A 6524-nucleotide genomic window follows, 5' to 3' on the forward strand; every position below is an offset into this window, starting at 1 on the left:
CGCTTCGGGAAGCCCAATGAGGCCAACGCTTTGACCTGTTGTGCTGCTTCAGACCCTGAAGCGTCCAAAGCTCCTCCGGATCCAAAGCTCTGTCTGAAGCCTCGCACAGCCCTACTGACTGGTCTGTAGTTCCCTGGATCCTCCTTCCCTTTCTTAAATATGGGCACTATGTTTGCCCTTCTCCAGTCATCCAGGACCTCTCCTGATTGCCATGAGTTTTCAAGATAATGGCCAATGGCTTTGCAATCACATCAGCCAACTCTCTTAGCACCCTTGAGTGCATCCCACCCATGGATTTGTACAGGTCCAGCTTTTCTTAGTCCCTAACCTGTTCTTTCACCACTGTTGGCTGCTCACCTCCTCCTCAAACTGTGCTGTTTGGTGCAGCAGTCTGGGAGCTGACCTTGCCTATGAAGACTGAAGCAAAAAAGTAATTGAGTACTTCAGCCTTTTCTGCATCCTCTGCCACAAGCTTTCCTCCCCCATTTAGTAAGGGACCCACACTTTCCCTGATCCTCTTCTTGCTATTGACCTACTTGTAGAAACCCTTCTCATTACCCTTCATATCCCTTGCTAGCTGCAACTCCAGTTGCGCTTTGGTCTTCCTGACTTCATTCCTGCATGCCTGAGCAATGCTCTTATATTCTTCCCTAGTTATTTGTGTAAGTTTCCACATCTTACAGGCTTCCTTTTTGTGATTTAATTTACAAAATTGTTCCTTGCTAATCCCTCCAATTAGTAATGGCACAGTAGCGCTTGTGCAGACACTGGATCAGGAGCAAATCTACTCCCAGTTAGCTGTCCACCAAGGGGTGGGAGATTGCTCCCTGCCCCTGGGACCTGCCTGCTGCCAGGGCAGGCTATGCCACCAGACCTCAGGCAGGGACTATGTCCCCCTGCCCCAGCAGCAGGGAGCTTCAAGTCCCCCAGTCCAAGATTATGATGAGAGAGTTGGGGGCTGGGAGACCCTTATCTTCCAGCTCCAGCTCCATGGTCATGGGGCTGGTGCTGGGAGATCCTCATCTCCCAGCCCGAGCTCCATAGTCATGGGGCTCGGGCTGGGAGATCCTTATCTCCCAGTACCAGCTCTACAGTTGTGGGGCTCAGGCTGGGAGACCTTTATCGTCCAGCACCAGCCCTCAACTGCGAAGCTGGAGTTAGGAAATAAGGATTCCCCAATCACTGGCCTTGCAACTGCAGAGTTGGTACTGTGGGAGATGGAGCTGGTGCTGGGAGATAAGGGTCTTCCACCACCGATCATATAGTGCAGAGCTAGTACTGGGAGCTCTCTTCTGGTGGGGACTGGGGAGTCTGTTCCCTATCCAGCTCCACACTTGTGGAGATGAGTGGGGAACAGGCTCCCCAGCCTCCACCCCACAGTCACAGAGCTAGGCTGGGAACTGTCCCAGTCAGGGGCAGGTCCCAGCCCTGTGTCCCAATCAGGTGAACAAGGCATGAGCTTGGAAAGAGCTGCAGGGGTGGAGCAGGTCCCAGCCTCTTCTGCCATCCACTGGTGGGGCAGCTAGCAGCATGGCAGGTCAGGGCAGGACGCTGGGACCTACCCCACTCTTGCAGCTCTTTCCAAGTCCCCTGCCCCTGATCAAGGAGCCAGGGCCAGGAGCTCCCTGCAAATCTGCTCCTGCTTCCCTGCATGTGTGGATGCCTACCTGGGAGTGTTTACTCATGAGTAGTTTACTCGTGAGTAAACTGATCCTGGATCAAATGCATGTGTAGACATGCTCAGAGGATACTAGTATGCAGGATCAAATCCTGTCTTCACTTGCGATAATGTTCAGCCAATCCTATTATGCGTGTAACTATATCTTTGAAAAGTGTGCGTGTATTGTATCCACTCAAAACAAGTGTCTGTGAGCTCCACTCTTTGAAATCGTTTTCCATTTGTCTGGCATGAAGAGAATTGGAAGGGTGTTTTAATGGCCCTGAGCATTTAATTTATTTGTTATTTTACCAGATAAATACTTCTGGTGAATTACAGTGCTTATGAAAGCTGCTGGCTTGATAGATCTACTGAGGGCATCCTTTTTTGCCATTCACATCAGTGAACGGCCATACATATCATCCTGTCAGTGTGCCTCAAGCTGGAACTGGTCTTTAATGGGAAAAGCTCTATTTATTGGCTCAATCAGTCTTTGCCCTTCTATTAGACATGCCAAGAAAGGTGCCAGGCAGCTAATGATGTCTGTGATACAGACCACCTCTGTCTACCAGGAACTGGACTTAGCCCACTAAGTCTTTTTTTTTTTTTTTTTTTAAAGGAAAGCTCTTTAGGAGCCATGAGAGCACAATAAATAATGAGTCTTGGATTTGAACCTTAAAGTGGACCATTAAAAATCCCCCAGGCCATTTATTACTATGTAATGTTTAGATGACGTGTGGATGCTTTGTATAATTCTAATGCTTCTGACTTAGTACCAGCTACATGACTTGTACTTTGACACCATTGGAAAAGTTTGCTCCTATAATTTTTTTAATAAAAATTTCCAAGTGCAAGTGGCTATAGGTGGGTTAATAACAAAACACAAGAAAAAAAAAAGAAACAGAAAAGTGGAACAGAAACCAACCCCCCCACCCAAAAACCAACAAACCACCCCCCCCCCACCCCCATGAAATCAGTTAAGAAAGTAAATCTGGAGATGCACTAATGGGCAAGCTCTGAATGTATTTTACATAATTGAAGTCCGCTCACTTTCAGAGGGCACTATCCCCAGATTTATTATTCACCAGCTACCACTAAGAATGTCTGCATAGTTTGGCAGCAGCCGGTTAGATCATTATAAAAGAGAATGGAAACTGAAACTGAAAAGGAGGCAGTAACGTACCTTGATTATTAACTGCTTCAATTCTGAATGACATGCCAGGTGCATCTAGAAAATGTTCCTGCCTAATATTTTTAGATGCATTGTACCAGATACATCCAAGATATTCCACTGACTGCTCCCTCCAGAAAAGGGCTGCTTCATGTCTATGCAGGAGGGGCAGAGTTGTGGCTTTCCTTACTACTTCTGATTAAATGTTTCATAACACATCTCATTAAAGGCATTTTGCATGCATCTGGCTTTATAACATGCCACATATGTGAAGGGCTTTGGGATCTTTCCAAGCCCTTTATCATCTTTGTTGCCTGCCTCTGAACCGTTTCTGACTTTTCCACCTCTTTTTTAAAATGTGAAACCCAGTACTACACACAACACTCCAAAGGAGGCTTGACGAGGGCCAAGTAGAGAGACACTATCAGATTCTGAGCCTTGCACCTAATACGTCTGTTGACACATCCCAAAATCGCATTGGCCTTTTATGCAGCTTAATCACACTGTAGAGTCATATTGAGTCTGAGAGCTACCAAGACTCAGATTCTTTTCCATAGTGCTGTCATCCAGCCATGTGTCACCTATTTTATATTTGTTTATGATTATTCTTCCTGAGGTGTAGCACTTTGCATTTGTCTGAACTGAACTTCATCCTGTTAGCTGTAGCCCAGCTTTCCAATCCTTCTGAATTGCACTCGCATCTTCCAGCATGTTTGCAATCCTTTCCAGTTTTGTGCCATCCATACATTTGCTCAAGAAGCTTTCTATGCCAGCATCCAAATCATTAATAAGCACACTGAACAGCACCAGGCCTAGGACAGAGACTCCACCGGAAGCCTACTGCTATGCTGACATGGACCCGTTCTTTACTTATGTCTATTGAGCCCATTGTCTATCGTATCTTATAGTATTTTTATCCAATCAACATTTCTCCAGTCTGCTTATGAGAAAGTTGTGTGGCACCTTGTCAAAAGCCTTGCCGAAGTCCAAATACACTATATCCACTGCAGTCCCTTCATCCCTTTGTCAAAGAAGGAGAGCAAGGTGGAGTCGCATGCTCTCCCCCACCTCCCACCCCACCTCTGCCCTAAAACTGCTCTGGGTGATAGTGCCAAATCACCTGGGCACTGGGGGCCTTTTCCCACCTACCCCCAATTATTGTTGGTAGGGGATGACTTAAGCATGCATGCAAGTGTATACACACACACACACACACACCTGCATATGTGCTCAGTCATATGCACCTGCTTAGTGAACTGCATATGTGCTCAGGGGCAATGCACCTGCTCAGTGAATGAATGCAGATTGATGAAGCAACTGGTCAAAACCAGCCAGGGGCATGGCTACAAACTGCCACGTAGATGCACAAAGGGAAAGTGACTTCTGCCTTCCATTTCAGCAAATTTTGCTGTACATGTGGGTTCACTTTGGTCCTAATTATGCTCCCCACGTGCTGCAGCCCACTGCATTGGATTAGGTAAGTCTCGTCTTTCTCATTAATCCATGCTGACTGCTTGGGATAAGCCTTTTCTCCTCCAGATGCTTGCAAATGGCTTTCCTAAGGATATGCTCCAGTAACTTGCTAGGTACTGAGGTGAGGCTAAACTGTCTGTAGCTCTCTGGGCCCTCCTTTTTGCCTTTTGTAAAAAGGGGCACTACACTGGCCCTTTTCCAGTCCTCTGGCACATCTCCCATAACTTCATCAAGATTTTTGCCAAGGGCTCCACCGCAAGTTCCTTCAGTACCATGGGCTGAAGTTTATCTGGTCCTGCTGACTTGAAGTCATTCAGACCCACCAAAAGCTCTCTGATCAACTTTTTTGTTATCTCATCTCTCAGCTTTCCCCCTTCCTTATCCAGATAATCCTTATTAGGTGTCTGGCTGCAGCTTTGCCTTAGCCTTCACCAAAAAGGCAAGTAGTTGTTGAGTAGCTACACCTTCTTCACATCCTGTGTTAGGAGATCCCCCTGGCTTTTTAACAGTGGCCTCACAGCTTCCTTGGGCCTTTTCTGGCTGATATATTTATAAAACCTCTTCTTGCTGTCCTTAACCTCCTTCGCCAGGTGTGGCTCATTCTTTGTTTTACCAACATGATTTTGTCCCTGTGGGTTCTTGCCATCTCCTGATATGCTTCCTTGGTGACCTGCCCGTTCTTCCATTGCCTGTATGCTTTTCTTTTGCTTTTGAGGCATTTTAGAAGCCCTTTGTGCAGCCCCATTGGTTGTCTTGCCATTCTTCTTGTGTTTCCATCATGTTGGGACAGTTTCTTGTTGGGCTTCCAATAATCTGCCCTACTAGCTCCTAGCCCTCTTGGGTGCCTTTATCCTTCAGTCTGCATTCCCAAGACACCATCCCTATTAACTCCTTGAGTTGGATGAAATCCACCTTTTTGAAATCTAGTGTCCTAATGTTGCTGACCTCATGCTTTCCCTGTCTCAGGATCTGGAATTCTGTCCATATCCCTACACAGTCCTAAGCAAGGCTATGCCCCAATATCTCTTTGTTAGGAAATAGTGGTGAATCCAAAAGAGAGTGAATCTGAATGAGCTGAATTAGACTAAAATGAACAGGAAGAAGCACTACCAGGCTGATACTTTAAGTAACAACATATGACCAGAACAGTAGAAACAAATATATTAAACGGTACCAAGCTTAAAACATTAAAAGCTAGAATGGTTCCTTACCTCATTGCACGTACACAAGAGAAAATAAAGGGGAAAAAAGATACCAATCCTATTTATGCCAATCACAGGTACCTCTGGATGGGGAAATGCAGCAGTCCTTGTCCATGCACCAAAGATGACGCCTATGTCTCCTGTTTCCCCTCCCCTACATTGGCCTAAAAAATCTGTCCAGCAATAGTCATGGGGAGTACACTGCACTGCCCTTGTGGGATGCTGTGAGCTCCCTGAGACTTGAGGGTGCAAGAGGGGAGCTATAACTCATGTTCACTATCCTTGCCAGAGCTGCTTCTAGGTGTGTGCAACTCTACCCTGCCCACAGCCTCTGGCCTCAAACTGAGAGATCTGGATAGCTCTACTTGTGCTAAAGTGCCAAGAGTCAACTATGCATAGTCATCCTTAGAGGCCGCACTCACATGAGCACGGATGTTTGCTTTTCCAGGAACAAGAAGCAGCGGCACACTTTGTCCCTGGAGAACACCTGTGCCATGTGCCTTCTGGTGCGTGGCAGCTTACCCCAAGTGGGGTAGGGGAGGCTGGAGTCAGCATTGGACTGGCCTCAGAAACCTTACCTGGGTTCCTGGGGGGCCTCCTGGGGCTGCAGCAGTGGCGATCCTGTTGCTCAGAGCCTGGCCGGAAGCTGCAGTGCGGCTCCAGCCAGCCAGGCTCTAGTTTTGGGCAGGGCATACTGTTGCAGGCTGGTGTGCCGCTCCACTTGTATTTGTTGTGTGCAGGTTTTTTTGACCCTGAGATCTCCTGGGGTCACTGCCCCCCCCCACACACACACTTCTACCTTGCAGTGCAGAGGACACCTGACTGTGCAGTATGTGGTGCTGCAGATGCATCTGCGATGCAACATACTGCATAGCCACACTCATCTGGACACGGCCAAGGTGTGTATGACACCTGAGAGAGAGACTGAGCACAGGTAGATGTTAGCCAGGGAGCAAAATCCCATTAAAAGGTCCAGGGTTCCCTTTATTTGGGCAAGGCAGCACAAAGTGAGAAATAGGGA

The 6524-nt window shown here is 47.3% G+C and overlaps 1 long non-coding RNA gene across 1 annotated transcript in view; it reads right to left on the minus strand.

Moving 5' to 3' along the window:
• LOC102382014 overlaps positions 1-6524 on the minus strand; it is a 39018-nt gene that overhangs the window by 23810 nt on the left and 8684 nt on the right. The window lies entirely within an intron of this gene.

This window comes from Alligator sinensis, unplaced genomic scaffold, assembly GCF_000455745.1.
Source record: "Alligator sinensis unplaced genomic scaffold, ASM45574v1 scaffold980_1, whole genome shotgun sequence".
Classification (NCBI taxonomy): Eukaryota; Metazoa; Chordata; order Crocodylia; family Alligatoridae; genus Alligator; species Alligator sinensis.